The sequence below is a fragment of the Vombatus ursinus genome, unplaced genomic scaffold, assembly GCF_900497805.2.
Source record: "Vombatus ursinus unplaced genomic scaffold, bare-nosed wombat genome assembly UNPS02014818.1, whole genome shotgun sequence".
NCBI lineage: Eukaryota > Metazoa > Chordata > Mammalia > Diprotodontia > Vombatidae > Vombatus > Vombatus ursinus.
The window spans coordinates 9,381,948-9,399,151 of record NW_020954596.1 but is presented as its reverse complement, the minus strand read 5'-3'; the positions used below and the strand labels follow the sequence as shown (position 1 = coordinate 9,399,151).

General features: G+C 40.2%; 1 protein-coding gene across 2 annotated transcripts in view; it reads right to left on the bottom strand.

The window, feature by feature from the left end:
• The window catches only part of SH3BP2 (SH3 domain binding protein 2), a 110,859-nt gene that overhangs the window by 49,568 nt on the left and 44,087 nt on the right, over positions 1 to 17,204 (bottom strand). For both annotated transcript variants that reach the window (XM_027836086.1, XM_027836087.1), the window contains one exon: positions 2,682 to 2,741. The gene's annotated coding sequence lies outside the window, so the exon portion shown is untranslated. The remainder of the gene's footprint in view (positions 1 to 2,681; positions 2,742 to 17,204) is intronic.

The window sequence follows — 17,204 nt, the reverse complement described above, 5'->3', positions numbered from 1 at the left end:
GGGATTGGACAAGATCAAAGGATCATAGATTTAGAGACAGAAGGCACATGAGATATCATCTAGTCCAACCTATGCATTTTTCAGCTCAAAGGTTAGTGACTTGTCCAAAGACACACAGGTAGAAAGTGGCAATCAACCAATCAACAAGCATTTATTATGTACTATATTCCAGGCAATGTGCTGAGCACTAGGAATGCAAATAAAAATTAAAAATACTTCCTGCCTTCAAAGAGCTTACATTCTAATAGGGAGAAACAATAATAACAATTAATAATAATAGTTAACATTTATAGAGTTCTTTAAAATTTATAAAACATTCTACAAATATTATCTCATTTTATTCTCACCTACTTGGGAGGTAGGTGTGTAATTATTATTCCCATTTTATAGTCTGTAACTGAGATAGAGGTTAAGTGATTTAGCAAGTTTCATGTAGCTAATAAGTATCTGAGGATAGATTTGAATTCAGGACTTTCTGACTCCAAGTACAGATCTCTATTCATTGTGCCACCTAGTGGCCTGTACATAAACAGGTACACACAACCTATTCAGTTATACACAAGATAAATTCATCAAAGTAGATGGGAGATAACCTCAGAAGGGAAGCCATGAGCAGTTGGATGGGGGCTGGGAGTATCTTCCTGTAGAAGGTAATAGATCTGAAATGAGCCACAGATTCTAAGAGGCAGAGGTGAAGGGGGGAAAAAAACACTTCAGGAATGGAGAACAGCCAGTGCAAAGGAACAGAGATGAGAAACAGAGTCATGACTGAGGACCAGTAATGGACTATTGAGTACATGGAGGGGAGTCAGGTTGGAAAGGTGGGACATGGCCAGGTGGATAAAAACATTACATAACAAATTATGGGGTCTGAATCCAGATCGAAGCATATTATTTGCTCTCTCTCCTTTCTCTTTCTTCTTTCTTGTGGTTTCTCCCATTGGTTCTAATTCTTCTTTACAACATCGAGTAATGTGAAAATAGGTTTAATATGAATGTGTATGTAGAGCCTATATCAAATTGTACACCATCTTGGGGTGGGGGGAGGAGAGAGATGGGGAGAAAATTTGGAACTCAAAATCTTATGGAAGTGAATGTTGAAAACTAAAATAAATTTAAAAACTTTAACAAACAGAAGATTTTATATTTGATTGATTATTAGAGGTAACAGAATATTTATTAAGTATCTCCCACGTGCCTTGCTAAGTACTTTGCTAAGCATGAGTCTACAAATAGAAAAAACAAAAATAAGTCAGTCTCTGTTTTCAAGAAGTTCATACTCTAACTGGGGGAGACAACATCTAAAAACCAGTTTAGTTTCAGGGTCTGTGGAAAAGCCCAGAAATCAATGGAAGGGCAGATGGCAAGGCCCCAGGTTCTCCACTCAATTGAAATTGCTCTCTCCAAACTTACTAGGGTTATCTTGATAGCCAAATCTAATGGTCTTTCCCACATGTTCATCCTTCTTGACCTCTTGGGAGCATTCAACACTGTGGACCACCTTCTCCTTCTGAATACTCTTCTATGTTCCAAGGTTCATGCTAGCTTTATCACTTTCATATTTTGTGTTTCTAAACCTTCAGATCCAGTCTACTCCCCTGAGGAAGATACTTCTAGCCTCTCTCTGACCAGTGGTAAGGAGAGCGGAAAAAAGGGAAACAAATGGGAATGGTGGTGGTAGAGGTCTTGAAGGGAGGGATTCTGGAATTTTTTTCAATGGACATATTTTGGAAGGGAAGATGAGATATTTAAATGTCTCACTACATAATAGGCAGAGTGATAGGTCTGGATTCAGGAAGACCTGAGTTCAAATTGAGCCTAAGACACTTACTAGTTGTGTGACTGAGCAAATTGCTTTACTATTGCTGGCTTCAGTTTCCTCATCTGTAAAATGGGGATATTTTACACCTACTTCCCAGAGTTGCTGTGAGGATAAAATGAGTTGACATCTGTAAAGTGCTTTGCAAATCTTAAAACGATGTTCCTATGCTAAAGGTAAGAAACCACGGATTTTCTGAAATGAAGCAATAATTCATAAAACCACCTTGTATTGGAGGTTTTTACATTTCTGAGCACCTTCTCTGAAGGTGGGTTGGCAAAGTACTTTTGTAACACTTTATTATAGTGAAGGACAAAGATGGTGACATTGAAGAATAGTAGAAAGACCAACAGATTTGGAGTCTCAAGGCTTAGATTGGAATCCCAGCTTTGATATTTACTATTTTTGTAAATACATTAGGCAAGTAACTTTCCCTCTCTGGGCTTCCATTTCCCAGTGTGTAAAATAAGAGGGTTGAACAGGATGATCGAAATCCTATATTACAAAGCAGGTCACACTGATAGACACAGTCACTTCCCCTGAAGGGCTGACCTGCAGTGACATGCTATGATGGGAGAGGTTTTTATGGAAGATGTCCTAGAACTGTATTGGTTAAAACATCTTCCAGTAGGAGGAAACTAACCATCCACCCTGCAGAAGCTCACCCTTTTAACAGCAAGAATACTGTAGCAATGTTATATTTCTACAAATGACAGACCACCAAAATCTCAGAAGAACTGAAGTGTCAAACAATTCAAAGGTTAGTGGGGAAATGAAGCTTGAGGGGACTATACCATGTTACAAACAGCATCTCAAGTCATTCCAAGCGAAAATTCTAAGTAAGAGGTGAGAAGGAACTTACCCAGCAAATAAATGTCAGCAAACCTGAACCAAGGCGAAGCACTAATCAGTAATCTTGTCTCTAAAAGGAAAAGAGGAAAAAAAAGGCATTTACTTTGGGGTAAAAAGAGACTCCCTAGGCTACAGATGGTGTTGGACCCATTTCAAGGGTAGGAAGAGAAAAACCAAGTTGCCTGCAGTCCTGAGGAATGAGAGGATCAAGATTTCAATCCAAAAGCTGGCAGTGATCTGTGTAGCAAAGAGGAAGGAGTTTCCTTGGCATTTCAGTTTGACTATCTTTAGATGAAGAAGCTTCTAGCCATCTGACCTTTGAAAACACTGTGAAGAACATGAGAATTCTGGCTCTTAGAGTCCATTACCTACTCCAAAGTAAAGATCACAGAACAAAGTCAGGAAACAGAAGGCATTGAAACGCCACTGCCAACATCCCATCTTTATCTTTTTTTTCTGGGTGGGGGGGAGGGCGATCGGGATTAAGTGACGCCCAAGGTCATGCAGCTATTAAGTGTCTGAGGCCACATTTGACTCAGGTCTTCCGGGTTCCAGGGTCAGTGCTCTATCCATTGAGCCAGTTAGCTGCCTCCCAACATCCCATCCTTAAAGCAGGTTTTTGTTTTTTTTAACTTTTTGTGTGTTATGGACCCCTTTCACAGTCTGGTGAATCCTGTGGACCTCTTCTCAGAAAAATCTTTTTAAATTTATATGATAAAAGCCAGTAAATTACAAAAGGAACCATTAAACTGAAATAGAGTTGTGAAAATATATTTTTTAAAAGGTTAGACTCCAGGTTAAGAACTCTTGCCTTAAAGCAATTACCAGACTTATCAATGATGAGCCTAATAGATTTCCTCAGACAACAAGGGAATATACCAGTTTGGGGGGGAAAGTCATCAAAATAACCACATTTTGTATTAAAATTAGCCTCAGTGTTATTAGTTTCACTTAATATGGAAGAAACAGATGGAGAAAAATAGCGTGCCTAGGGGCACAGAGCACTGGCAGATACACCTTGACTCTAAAGGCAGCTAGGAGGTACAGTGGATAAAGCCCTAGAAATCAGGAAGAGCTGAGTTTAAATTCAGCCTGAGACACTTTAACACCTTCACAATCTGGCTCCAACCTACCTTTCTAGTAGTAAGTGACTCAAAAGACTTGTTGATTTCTAAAGCATTATTGTAAAATGATGGATTGATGGATTGATGGATTATGGGCAGAAAGAAGGGGAAGTACAGAGATACATACAAGTATTATACCTTCCCCCAAAGGCAGAGAATCTGATGATGAACATCTTAATCATCTCCACCTTAAAGCCATGTGCTTTACTTGTCTAGCATCAACTTCATTCTTTGTGGCTGCTTTTAGTTTAATTTTTTAAAATGAACAAAAATCTATTTTCTCTCCCTCCCACCTTCTCTCCTCATTGAAAAAAGAAAAACAAAACCTTTGTAACAACTATGTAATCAAGCAAAGCAAATTCTCAAAATGACCATGTCCAAAAACATATGCCTTGATCTGCACTGAGTCCATCTCTGTCGGGGGGGTAGGTAGCATGTTTCATTGGGAGTGCTCTGGAAATGGAGCTAATCAGAATTCTTAAAGATTTTTGAGGTTACTGTGTAGGGTGTTCTCCTGGTTCTGCTCACTTCATTCAGTTCACGCAAATCTTCTCAACTTTCTATGAAAACTGGGATCCCCTCCATTTCTTACAGTACAATAGTATTCCACTACATTCACATACTGTAACTCATCCAGCCATTCTCCAATTAATGGGAACCCCCTTAGTTGTCAGTTCTTTGCCACTACAAGAAGATAGCATCCACTTTCACATTATCAAGTTATTGAAATTACTAGTTACTGAATTTATAATTTATATTGAATGTATGTACATTTCAGTGACACCAATAGCAAGTCAAGAAGCCCTTATTAGCAGTAGCAGATAGGCAATTTCATTTCACATGTATGTTTAACCTAATCAATTAGATTCCAAGTTCCTCTAAAGGCAGGGACTATGTAAGCTCATCCTCTTTGGGGAAGAGGGGAGATTGTCTCATATTTTTTCCCCAATGTTCCCCACAAGCCTCTTGACACAGTATGAACTTTAAAGAAAGTTTTGCCAATGTCACCAACGTTGTACCTTCACAGCTGCAAGTATAAATGTTTAACAGATTGACAGGACAATAATTATGATAGCTATATTATTTATATAGTTACATATTATTTTACCTAAGCTTTAAAACAACCCTAGAAGATAAGTACTATTATCTTTTATCTCTTATCCCTGTTTTACAGATAAGGAAACCGAAGTTAAAAAAATTAACTTGCTTGCTCAGGTTGATACAGCTAGTGCCTCAAGAGGATTTGAATCCAGGTCTTCTGACTCCAAGTCTATCCATTATGCCATTGGAGCTTGAAGACTCATAGAACATTAGAGTTGGAAGGGACCCTAAAAGTCACCCCTCTCACTTTACGTGATGAGGCAGTGAGGCTGTACAAAGGTTAAGTGACTTGACCAAGTTACCTATCAAATTAGTGGCAAAGCTGGCATTAGAATTGACACATGGTGACTGCCCAAGCTCTATTCTCCCTCCACTGAACCAAGTGGAAACTCCACTCTAAACTTAATCTCAGTTACTAATCTGATACTACATGCATACATCATGAGTTTAGTAACTCTGTAAAACCACAAGAAAACAGAGATGTTTATAGGATTTGCAATTCAGTTTCTTATTTAGAAACTATCACATTTTCTCTTTTTAATCAAGCAAGAAGAAAACTCTTCTGAGTCTCAGCCAGTATATCCACCTATTTGCTTGTCGGTCCTGGCATTCCCATCATATTTTCCTGTGGACTGCAAAGGCAAACCAGAGCACCACTAATTCACAAGACCTGTTTTTCACCTGAGCTACTAGCTAAGGCACCTTAAAAATACCCACTGTAAACACTGTGGTTCTTCGAGACAGACAAGTTTAGAAACAGGTACATGGTGCCAAAAGGGGCGTATGTTGCTCTTTTGTTAAAACAAGATGTTAAAGCCAAACCTCATCTCAGCTTCCTTGGCCAGTATGACCTCAATCTGATCACCACAGTTGTGACTGCTGCCTCAATGCCTGCACACTCATGCATGTGGAATGCTTCCTAAGATATGGTGAACTTAATTTCTTTTGATCTTTATGGAAATAAGGTGGGAGTGGGAGGGGAAACCACCAAGGAAGATGTTTAAGGTCTTCTCAGCTCTGAAGAGTCTGAGTAGTGTTAACCAAAAAAGAAAACCCAGCAACTGACATTACATTCTATAGGTTCTACTAATATCTGTCTATAATATCAATTCTGGAAAATGTTATCAGTTTCAGAGAAAAGGACTTACTGATGGTGGTATTCTTAACACTGTTGACCATGAGGGTGAGGAGTGGCCTGAGGAAGAACAGGACACCCCCCCCCCCCCATACATACACAAACCCTGCGTTTTGGAAGAACTGCAAGAGAAAAAATAAAGAGTGATTCCTTTTCAAGAGCAAGGGTCTTCCATCATGGCTGCCTCTCTTCTCAAGTGCAGGACACAACTTTTCTTCCAAGATTGCTTGTGGTTTTAAGGCCACCAGGGTCATGGACAGATCAGCTATCCAATAGCGAGCCACCTTTTTTAATTCTATCGAATTGAACGAGGAGTACTTATACCTCCTTTATGCTGGCCTAATTTCTTAAGGGATGAATTCTTTATATGGTCAGTCAATCAATAAGCATTTATTAAGTGCTATGTGCCAGGCACTGTGCTAAGTGCATATCTGTCACTTCAGTTTTTCATCCACTCTGTTTCATTCCCTTTACATTCTGTAAATATTGCCAGTGTCCAAAAGGGACAAACCTTCAGTGTTTCTGTGACCTGACTCTCACAGTATATAATCTCATCTAGGGCTGTAGGGACTCAATTCATCATAACCTCCTATGATAAAATTCTCCCATTTTTTTCTCCCAATTTTACAGAGGAGGAAACTGAGGCTTTGAAAGGTAATGTGACTTGTTAAGGCTAGTTATGTGCTACTGCCAGAATTCAAATCCAGATCTACTGACTCCAAGTCTAATGCTCCTTCCATGGTACCATTCCTTGTACCAATTAAAAAAAAAAAGAATGCGAATTTTCAAACACACATATATGCCATACAGACCTAACAGCCTAATCAGCAAACTCTATTTTCTCTGGCTTGGACTATTATAATTGCCTTTTAACTGGCCATCCTTCTTTCTGCCAGTCTCTACTCCTTCCAAACCATTCTTTTGAAACATTTTTTTCTTTTCTTTCTTTTTTTTTTTTTAAGGCAATTGGGGTTAAGTGACTTGCCCAGGGTCACACAGTTAGTAAGTGTCAAGTGAGGCCAGATTTGAACCCAGGCCCTCCTGACTTCAGGGCCGGTGCTCTATCCACTGCGCCACCTAGCTGCCCCTAAACCATTCTTCACACTCCTGCCAGCTCAATCTTTTTAACACAAGTTCGACCATATCATTTCCCTTTACAAACAACCTTCAGATACTCTACTCTGCAGCCAAATTGGCCTATTTCCCATTCTCTCAAGCATATACCCAGCGCTTTCTGGCTGCTGTGTCTTTGCTCACAAAATTCCACAAGGCTGGAATGACCCCCTGTGTCTCCCCTCCCCACCTCAGCACCTATCAGACTCATACCTGTCCTTTTAAAGGACTAGCTTAAATGTTACCTCTTCCATGGAGTCTCTCCTGATGGCCCACTCTGAAGCAAAAGAGATCATTCCTGCATTTGAACCTGTGTAGTACTTTGTGCTTGGTTTATGGCATTTAACTATAATATAAGCTAGAATGTGTACTTTGTGCTCCTGTTCTGTATCCTGTTATAGCCCATGTTCTTTGGGGGATAAGTACTGTGTTTTATTCATCCTGCTATCTAGTACAGTTCTTTTCTGAGAGTAGACATCTAATGAAGGTTCCTTGAATGATTATGTATATGTGAACAATGCTCACTCACGATCACCAACATCCAACAAACGCCTTGGTATATGAGCAGATTCTAAAGGTCAAGTTGGATTCCATAGATGCTTCATGGAGACCATATTGCAAAGGTCCCTGTTGCCTTGGTTTTCTAAGTTTCTTAGTTTACTCTGCTTGATGCTTTCAAGTTGAACTTAAGCACAACATTTTATCAGCTTTTGCTCTAGGTTTTAAAACTCAACACTTATCTACCTCTTTCTACTCGCTGGGTAATTCTACCCATCTAAGCAGGATTGGCACACTCTTAAACGTGAGAAGTGAGCTCCCCTGAGGATTTTCTATGTTTGTTTTCAAAGCAGAAGCTGTCTTTGGTACTAAACTCATGGGAACCAGAGGGAATTTGCTTTCAGGTTGAAAATGGCTACAAATTCCACACAAATACAGAAAATGTAAAAAGGACGGCTTTGGGTGTTAATACAGGGAAGCAGCTTTCAAGTTCCAGTCTAGCTCAAATTTAGTGCAAATATAGAACATCCAATCCCATACTTACATGCCTGAGAAATATGGAGCTGAGAATTTTTTTTTAATTCCTTCAGACACAATCAAAATTTCATGGATGCATACATATCTCCATACTTGAATCTCTCATTTCTATGGCATGGAGGTGACCTTGCGATCTTGAAGGTTATGCTAGCAAAATTCGAGTCTCTCTTCATCCCAAGCCATTCTCCACTCAGTTATCAAAGCGATTTTCCTGAAGCATAGCTCTGATCACATCAAGCCCCTACTCAATTAATACCAGTAGCTCCCTATTATCTCAGGATCAAACCTAAAGTGCTCTGGAATTTAAAGTGCTTTATAGCCTTACTCCTTCCTACCTTTCTAGTCTTTTTAATTAATTCCCTCCATGTGCTCTATAATCTAGCTACACTGGCCTCCTTGCTGCTCCTCAGACACAAGACTTCATCTCCTGTCTCCCTGTCTCTGCACGAGAATGTTCTCCCTCCTCCCCTAGGACACTTTTTCCTGGCTTCCTTCCAGAATCAGTTTAGACCCCAGCTTCTGCAAGAGGCCTTTCCTTGGTGTGCCCAGCAGTTAGCGTCTTCCCCTTTGAGCCTACCTTCTGTCTCTATCTCATTTGAATGTGAGCTTTTTGAAAACAGGGTGTCTTTCTTTTTGTTTGTATTCTCTCTCTCTCCCTTTTCATTTACTACCCTTCAATCTTTTGTTCAGTCATTTTTCAGTCATGCCCAACTCTCCATGATCCCATTTGAGGTTTTCTTGGCAAAGATAATAGAGTGGCTTGCCATTTCCTTCTCCAGCTCATCTTACAAATAAGGAAACTGAGGCAAACAGGATTAAATGACTTGCCCAGGACCACACAGCTAGTAAGTGTCTAAGGTTCTAGATTTCAACTCAAGATGAGTCTTCTTGACTGCAGGCCTGGCACTCAATGTGCCACCTAGCTGTTCACCCTTCTATCTGGTCTTCTTATATTTGAAGCACTCAAAGGATCTTAGATCTGCAGCTAGAAGGTACCTGTGAGGTAGGTCATCTAGGCCAACTACCTCATTTAGATAAGGAAATGAGGCCCAGAGTGTTTAAGTGATTTGCCCAAGGTGACATTGGTTTTAAATAGAATAGGATCAGGCCAGAGGTGGGGAACCTTCTAGGTCCTTGGGGTTTAGCCTTTTGACTGAGTCCAAAAGTTTTACAGAAGAAAGCCTTTTATTAAGGGGATTTGTTCTGTGAAGTTTGGATTCAGTCAAAGGGGTGAAGGTTACCCACCCCAGGATTAGGTTTTTAAGGAATTCACTTCCCAAACAGTTATCATAGACAATTTCTATGGAGTAAATATGGGAAAATTCTCTTAAAATACAAGGGAGGAGTCATCATCTGGGAACAGTGGAGGGGTGAGGGCGGCTAACCTACCAATGTGGTACTTGAGCTCCTGTTTCCAAAGATCCACAAAGGAGGAGAGAGCATTGTAGATAGATATCCTATTCCCCCTTCGAGAATGTAAGTAAATTCCATGATGGTAGGAACTAGGCACTATGTCCTATTTCATATGTTTGAATCCCCAAAATTGGCATATAGAGGTCACAGATTTAGAGCTGGTTATACAGTGGGAAAAAAACCAGTGGGCTTGTAATCATACAATCTAATATTCACACCTCTATGACCTTGAGCAAGTAAATGAAACTTCTCTGAGATTCCTTTGCTGCTATGTAAGGCTGGCCCTTCTCCCTGGAGTTTTCATGTAGGTCTTGGTTCCACACATCTATATTGTACTAATACTAGGTATTAATAATAATTTATAAGGGTGTCTTAGTTTCATAACAGACTGTGAACTCCCTGAGGGCTAGAACCATATGACAACTAAACCTCCACACAAATAAATGTTTGTCTGATTGATATGAATCCTTCTATGACTGAGTTTCCTCACCTGTAAAACAGAGATAATAATATTGGCGTTCCCTCCCTCACAAAACTGTTGGGAGGAAAGCACTATGTAAACCTTAAAGCAGAATAAAAAGATGAGCTCTTATTTATAGCCACTTAATTAGTGTTTGTTGAGGTTGAGGGAGATTGAGAACTGTGAATCACTGAACAAAATCAGCCAATTAATAAGCAATTATGAGTACCTACTAAGAGTGAGGAGCTAGCCTAAGTAATACTGAAAATATAAAGTAAAAAGTGAAACAATTACTGCACTCATATTCCCAGAGAATGTAAGGAGAAAGCGAGGATCCGGGGAGAATCTTATTCTAACTGTAACTATATTTGATCTTGAAAGTAGGTGTGAATATGGAGAGGAATGTGTCTTAAAACCAAAGAAGGGAAAGTGAAAGAATTCTCTTTCTCTCTCTCTCTTCCTCCCCTCTTTCTGTGTGTGTGTGTGTGTGTGTGTGTGTGTTGAGAGAGAAAAGGGCTGAAAAACATTCCCAGGAGGACAAGAGTAATAACTTTAAGGTTTACAAAGTGCTTTACAGACAGTGACCTCATGAGGGAGCAAGTATCAGCTCCATTGCACAGATCAGAAAACTGAGGTTAAGTGATTTGTCTATTGCCACACAGCTAATAACAGAAACTTCCTTAGTCACCCACGCTTGAAACCTCAAAGCCATTTCTGACTGCTTCCTGTCCTTCACCACCACCCTTTATCCAATCATTTGCTAAATCCTGGTGATATTCCATCCCCCTAACATCTTCCCTTCCATAGTATCCCTCCCTCCACTCTAACAAATCCAATCCTTCCATCCTTCAAACAGTTGCCAAAATAATTTTCTTTCTTTCTTTTTTTTTTTTTAGGCAATTGGGGTTAAGTGACTTGCCCAGGGTCACACAGCTAGTAAGTATCAAGTGTTTGGTCTGAGGCTGGATTTGAACTCAGGTCCTCCTGACTTCAAGGCCGGTGCTCTATCCCCTGCACCACCTAGCTGTCCCCAAAATAATTTTCTTAATGAAGAAGTTTGACTGTGTCGTTGCCCTGCTCAGACTCTTCAGGGCTTCCCCATTGTCTATAGAATGAAATACAAACGCTTTATCCTGTTTATTATCCTCTTTATCCTCTTATTTAAGTTCATCCACCATCTGGCCCCAATGTACCCTTTCAAAATTATTTCCTATTACTACCCTTTATTCACTCTATGCCTCAAATTGGCTTATTCTCTGTACATATGTGCTTTCATCCTGCCCTGCCTGCCTTTCTTTATGCACTTACCGATGGTGTTGTGGTTGTTGCCATTTCAGTCCTGTTCAACTCTTTGTGGCCCCATTTGGGGTTTTCTTGGCTAAGATACTGGAGTGATTCACCATTTCCTTCTCTGGCTTATTTTACAGACGAGGAAACTGAGGCAAACAGAGTTAAGTGCTTTGTCCAGTCACTAAGAAGCGTCTGAGATAAGTTTGAACTTACTAAGGTAAGTCTTCCTGACTCCAGGCCCAGCAATCTATCTACTGTGCCATTCAGCTGCCTGCACTTACGGATGCTATGCCCCATTTCTGAAATCAACTACCTCAATGTCTTTGATCTGTTGGAGACTCTCTTCTTTTTTTCAAAGGCTCAGCTCTGCTGCTACCCTCCTCCATGAAGCTTTTCTTGATTCTCCCACCTGGAGGGGATCACTTCACTCTCAATATTTGAATTCTATTTTAATTCTTCAACCTTGGGGTCCAAGGTTTGTGCTGAACCACCCTGATTGCTGATTGTGCAAAAGCTCATCTGACCCATTTGATCTAACCAAAGACTTCATCTCTCATCCAGCTGCTACCCACTCAGAAATCCAGAATCTTGCCATCGCCCCCTGCCAGGGTGCCCTTCCCCACCACCACTTCCCACTTCTTGCTGTGAGAACAGTAATCATTACCCATACCTTCACCGCTATTAGAAAGGCCATGACAAGCCAAATCCCTATGACTCCACCTCACAACCTTTGTGATCCTCAAACTGAAACTCCATTCCCCGTGTGTGTTGTCTGCCCTATCAGAATTCTACTTGAGGGCCAGATCTTTCTTACTTTATATGTAAATTCAATGCTTAGCACAGTACCTGACATATATGAGTCATGTAATGAATGCTTTTTTCATTTATGAGACAACAAGATTGCGCAGTGGTTAAAGCCACAGGGCCTAGAGTTAGGAAGACCTGAGTTCAAATCCCTCCTCATATACTTCTTAGCTTTGTGACTCTGAGTAAGTCATTTAAGCCCTGTCTGCCTCAATTTCCTCAACTGTATGAAATAATAATAGAATGTACCTCCCAGGGTTGTTGTGAGGATCAAATGAGATAATATTTGTAAAGTGTTAAGTACAGTGATTGGCACATAGTAGATATTATATAAATACTAGTTATTACTATTATCATTATTCATTCCTATGGACTTCATTCTAACTTGTACTATATTTAATCTCTACTTGTCTCATGTCCCTATTAGGCTGTAAACTCCCTGAAGGTAAGATCTGTGTAATTTTCTCTGTTCCTCCAATTCTATACATAGAGCCTTGTATATAGAAGACATACAATACTTGTTCAATTGAATGTGGTCCTTTAAAGTTGGTAAGGGCAACTAGGTGGCACAAGGGATAGAATGCTAGGCCTGAAGTCAGAAAAACTCATCTTTCTGAGTTCAAATCTGGCCTCAGACACTTAATAGCTGTGTGACCTTGGGCAAGTCACTAAACCTTGTTTGCCTCACAGTTTCCTCATCTGTAAAATAAACTAGAGAAGGAAATGGCAAACCGCTCCAGGATCTTTGTCAAGAAAACACAAAATGAGGTCACAAAAAGTTGGCCATGAGTGAACAACAAAAAAAGTTACTAAGGAAGAGATAGAAACTTGCTTAGGAGCAGAAGAACAATAGTAATAGCAGCTTTTATTAATATAACGCTCTAAGATTCAGAAAGCATTTTGCTCACAACCATTTGTAGTATTACTGGTCCCATTTTACAGAGGGGGAAGGTGAGGTACATACCTAGCCAGTGACAAAGCTTGGACTCAAGCCCAACATCAGAGAAGAGCAGGGAGAGTGTATACACACACACACACACACACACACACATATGTCTGTATATTTATATATGCATATATAATTTATTCCCTTCTAGCTATATTCTATGGCTATGATTCATCTCTCCATCATGAAGAAAAGGGAATAAACATCTATATAGAACCTACTATTTACTAGGCACTTTTTTTTTAAACAAATATTATCTCATTTAACCTTCACAACAACCTTCTGAGGTAGGTGCATACTATGATCCTCATTTTACAGCTGAGGAAACTAAGGCAAACAGTGGTTCAGTGACCTGCCCAGGATCACATAGCTGGTAAGTGTCTTGAGGCTGGATTTGAACTCAGGTCTTCCTGACTCCAGGTCCAATGCTCTATCCACTGTGCTACCAGCTGTCTTATGAAGCCTTCTCAGCTGCCTGATTCCATTCACCGCCCCCCCAACTTAACCTGTTTAAATTCAATTCAACAACCATTCACTTTTTTTTTTCACCCAATTTTATTTGTATATTCATTGTTAGCCCCATAGCATATTTTACTTGGGTAAAATTTACTTCTCTGCTTGGTTTCAACTTCATGGATGCCCCTCTCAGGCTAAGCTAATCATTTCTGAACTTACCACCCTGCTGCTAACTCAAGCCTTGATTGCCACCACCTGCCTGAGCCTCACCCCTCTGCATGGAGGGCTAGAGACCAGTGCACCAAACTTCTCCCGATGCCTTCCTTTATGAAGGGCAGACACTGGACTCTCAGCTTACTCCACTTTACACCTGCTTCTCTGCCTCGTTTCAACTCCATGGAACAAGATACCTCCTAGTCTCCTGGTCCTCCTCCATTCCTGCCTCTTTTATGTATTGTCTCCCCTTTAGACTATAAGCTCCTCGAGGCCTGGGATGTTCTTTTTGTTAATTCTATCTCCGGTGCTCAGCACATAGTACTGATTGAAGTGGATAGAAAAAATATATATGTGTGTATGTGTGTATACATATATATGTGTATGTGTGTGTGTGTGTACACATACACACACACGATACACAGTTAAAGACCTAGCAGGCAAGGACAAACACCAAGTTAAGGAATTGGAATTCTGTTCATATATATTTTATAAGGTCTTTGTTTCAAATTAAATCTCTGTGGATTAAAGAATTAGTCCACTCAGTTATGCCCAAATGTATATGAATTTTATAACAGGGACTCAAGTTCAGTCAACCCTTTCCTGTGATTACATACATAAGTAAGGCATAAACAAAAGCTTATTCCTCCTAGACTAAGTACCACTTGAGTTAGGAACAGCTGTGTTGCAATGGAAAAAACACCTGACTTGGAATCAGAAACCAGGTGGCTCTAGGTCCAAGCACTGCTACTTATGAGCTACTTGGCTGAGCAAGTCCTTCTTTGTAAACCTCATTTTCCCAATCTGTAAAATGGCAGGTAGGTGACACTGTCGATAGATAGAACACTGGATCTGGAGTCAGGAAACCCTGAGTTCAAATCTAGCCTGACACTTCTTAGCTGCATGACATCAGGCAAATCACTTACCCTCTATCTGCCTCAGTTTCCTCTTCTGTAAAATGGAGATTATAATAGCACCTACCTCACAGTATTGATATAAGCTTGTTCTGAGTACTCCTGATGTTAGTTCTTACAGATCACAGTACTTTCATATTCATCCTCTTTGCTTCTGTGCCTTTTTTTAAAATTAATTTGATTTAGTAACAATCACTTCCATAAGCTTCTGAGTTTTACATTTTTCTCCCCCTCCCTCCCCCCCTCCCCAAGACAGCTCGCAATCTGATATAGGCTATACATATACATTCCTATTAAACATATTTTCACATTAGTCATATTGTAAGGAAGAATTAGAACCAATAGGAGGAACCATCAGAAAGAGGAAACAAAGCAGAAGAAAAAAAATAGCAAATAGTGTGCTTCAATCTGCATTCAAACTCCACAGTTTTTTCTTCTTTGTGGATAACATTTTCCATCATGAGACCTTTGGAGATGTCTTAGATCGTTGCATTGCTGAGAAGGGCTACGTCTATCAACTTTAGTCATCACCCAAGGTGGCTGCTGCTGTATACAACGTTCTCCTCTGTGTACAAAGTTCTGCTCACTTCACTCAGCATCAGACCATACAAGTCTTTCCAGGTTTTTCTGAAGTCTGCCTGCTCATTATTTCTTATAGCACAATTGTATTCCATTACATTCATATACCACAACTTGTTCAGCCATTCCTCAATTGATGGGCATTCTCTCAATTTCCAATTCTTTGCCACCACAAAAAGAGCTGCTATAGATACTTTTGTACATGTGGGTCTGTTGAGGTTTAGGGGCTTAGGGATACTGGCACCCCAAAAATCAGAATACACAGATGCTTCCCAAAAGAATTCAACCCAAGCCTTCTTTCAGCCAAAGACAAGGTTTATTAGAACATCTGTCATATTACCCAGACTCTTAAGGAATCTGAGCATCTGAGAGCTATCAGATAGATTATAAGAATCTGAGCAGTGGCTAGATTTTAAGAATCTGAGCCACTTCTGTGCCTTTTAAAGAACTAAGGTTGACCAATAAAGTCCCTACGCAAGTATCAGTCTCTTTGAAGCCTCCTCTTTCCTTCATCATTAGAATCATTTGTGTTTGCTTGGTCAGAATTTCATTCTGTGGGCAGCTAGGTGGCTCAGTGGATAGAGCACCAGCCCTCAAGTCAGGGGTCCTGAGTTCAAATTCAGCCTCAGACCAACCACTTGACACTTACTAGCTGTGTGACCCTGGGCAAGTCACTTAACCCCAACTGCCTAAAAAATAAAAAATTTAAAATATTAAAAAAAAAAAAGGAATCTCATTCTAAGAGTTCCCTGTAAGCCAGGAGATCCTAGCTAAGCTTCCATGTACTCTACATTCCAGACAAACTGGACTACTAGTTACTTTCCATTCTTGTCTACCCTCTCTCACCTCCATATCCAACTATTCACACAAAGCCTAGAACACACACTCTGTCTTCATCATCACCTTCTGAGAGTCTTCTCTTCCTTTAAGGCTCAGGTTAGCCATCAACTTCTCTAAAGGCTTTCTTCCCCTTTTCAGCTGAAAAAGACCTCTCCCTGGCACCCACCACATTCTAACTTGTACTATATTTGTACTGTATACTAACTTGTACTATGCTTAGACGTGTGCCAAGAGAGGTAACGTGGCATAGTGGGAAGAGCACTTGGAGTCAAGAGAGATCTGGGTTCAAATCTTTCCTCCAGCACTTACTAGCTATGTGACCATAAGCAAGTCATTTAATTTTTTTAAGCCTCAGTGTTCTCATTTACACAGTGCATGCAACAATACCTGGAGTACTTACGTCATGGAGCTTATATGAGGATAAAATGAGATAATGTATGCATAAAGCACTATGTAAACCTTACAGCCGATGTAAATGTTGGCTACTATTACAAGGATGATCTAACATCCCCTCCAATAATTTCCTAGATTATAAAACATGGGGTCAGAAGTGGTATCTTGTCAAAGCCCTCAGAGCCAAAGCAGAGTGCTTTGCATGTGGTAGAATTCTTAACAAATCCTTATTCTATTGCATTGTTGTAATAGGTGGTAAGGAAGAGTCCCTTCACTGGCTGATTGGGTAGAGTATATGCCTTTCCACTCTCCAACCTCCAGGCTTTACATGGTTGACTGGAAACAGGCAGGGAATATCTGCACATGTTCAATGCAAATATATTACCCATTTGGAAGGGCAAATGAGAGTATGCTCCATTCCTGTTACCTAAGGAAAATCTGACAATTACGGCTGTCCAAAACTGAAAAGAATTGCCTTAGAGGTAGTGAGTCCCCCTCCATGGAGATATTCAAGCAAAGGCTAGATGACTGCATGTTGGGTTGTAAAGGGGATTTCTATCCAGGTATGGATTAGGCTATAATGGTCACCGAAGTACCTTTCCAACTATGAAAATTTGTGATTCTGAGAGAGGAGAAAAAGGGGAAAGAGGATGAGAAAGAGAAAGAAAGAGAAAAAAGTATAGAAGGGGGAAAGAAGTTAATTGAAACAGTGAGGAA